Source organism: Perkinsus marinus, assembly GCF_000006405.1.
Source record: "Perkinsus marinus ATCC 50983 genomic scaffold scf_1104296948456, whole genome shotgun sequence".
In the NCBI taxonomy this organism is placed as follows: domain Eukaryota; phylum Perkinsozoa; order Perkinsida; family Perkinsidae; genus Perkinsus; species Perkinsus marinus.
This window is the reverse complement of record NW_003210185.1, coordinates 1-935: the sequence shown is the minus strand read 5'-3', so window position 1 is coordinate 935 and position 935 is coordinate 1. Positions and strand designations below refer to the sequence as shown.

General features: G+C 49.1%; 6 non-coding genes across 6 annotated transcripts; all 6 read right to left on the bottom strand.

Moving 5' to 3' along the window:
- Positions 1-141: 141 nt before the first annotated feature.
- Positions 142-213, bottom strand: Pmar_PMAR027313. Its single transcript has one exon. It is a non-coding gene; the product is annotated as a tRNA-His (tRNA).
- An 83-nt stretch (positions 214-296) lies between these two features.
- Positions 297-368, bottom strand: Pmar_PMAR027312. Its single transcript has one exon. It is a non-coding gene; the product is annotated as a tRNA-His (tRNA).
- Positions 369-398: 30 nt separating this feature from the next.
- On the bottom strand, positions 399-470 carry Pmar_PMAR027311. Its single transcript has one exon. It is a non-coding gene; the product is annotated as a tRNA-His (tRNA).
- An 83-nt stretch (positions 471-553) lies between these two features.
- Positions 554-625, bottom strand: Pmar_PMAR027310. The gene has a single exon. It is a non-coding gene; the product is annotated as a tRNA-His (tRNA).
- An 83-nt stretch (positions 626-708) lies between these two features.
- On the bottom strand, positions 709-780 carry Pmar_PMAR027309. Its single transcript has one exon. It is a non-coding gene; the product is annotated as a tRNA-His (tRNA).
- An 83-nt stretch (positions 781-863) lies between these two features.
- Pmar_PMAR027308 lies at positions 864-935 on the bottom strand. The gene has a single exon. It is a non-coding gene; the product is annotated as a tRNA-His (tRNA).

Sequence of the window (935 nt, the reverse complement as noted above, 5' to 3'; positions counted from 1 at the left end):
TTTGAACCGACGTTGTCACGGCCACAACGTGACGTCCTACCCACTAGACGATAGCGACCCAAAAATGTGGGCCGTTGTCGGTCCACATGGATCACCTATCGCCAAATCTCTTCAAGAAGCGTACAATTTGATACATATCAAAGTCACTACCCGGATTTGAACCGGGGTTGTCACGGCCACAACGTGACGTCCTAACCACTAGACGATAGCGACTCAAAAATGTGGGCCGTTGTCGGTCCACATGGATCACCTATCGCTAAACCTTTTCAAGAAGCGTACAATTTGATACACGTCAAAGTCACTACCCGGATTTGAACCGGGCTTGTCACGGCCACAACGTGACGTCCTAACCACTAGACGATAGCGACTCAAGAAGCGTACAATTTGGTACATATCAAAGTCACTACCCGGATTTGAACCGGGGTTGTCACGGCCACAACGTGACGTCCTAACCACTAGACGATAGCGACTCCAAAATGTGGGCCGTTGTCGGTCCACATGGATCACCTATCGCTAAACCTCTTCAAGAAGCGTACAACTTGATACATGTCAAAGTCACTACCCGGATTTGATCTGGGGTTGTCACGGCCACAACGTGACGTCCTAACCACTAGACGATAGCGACCCAAAAATGTGGGCCGTTGTCGGTCCACATGGATCACCTATCGCCAAATCTCTTCAAGAAGCGTACAATTTGATACATACCAAAGTCACTACCCGAATTTGAACCGGGGTTGTCACGGTCATAACGTGACGTCCTAACCACTAGACGATAACAACTCAAAAATGTGGGCCGTTGTCGGTCCACATGGATCACCTATCGCTAAACCTCTTCAAGAAGCGTACAACTTGATACATGTCAAAGTCACTACCCGGATTTGAACTGGGGTTGTCACGGCCACAACGTGACGTCCTAACCACTAGACGATAGCGAC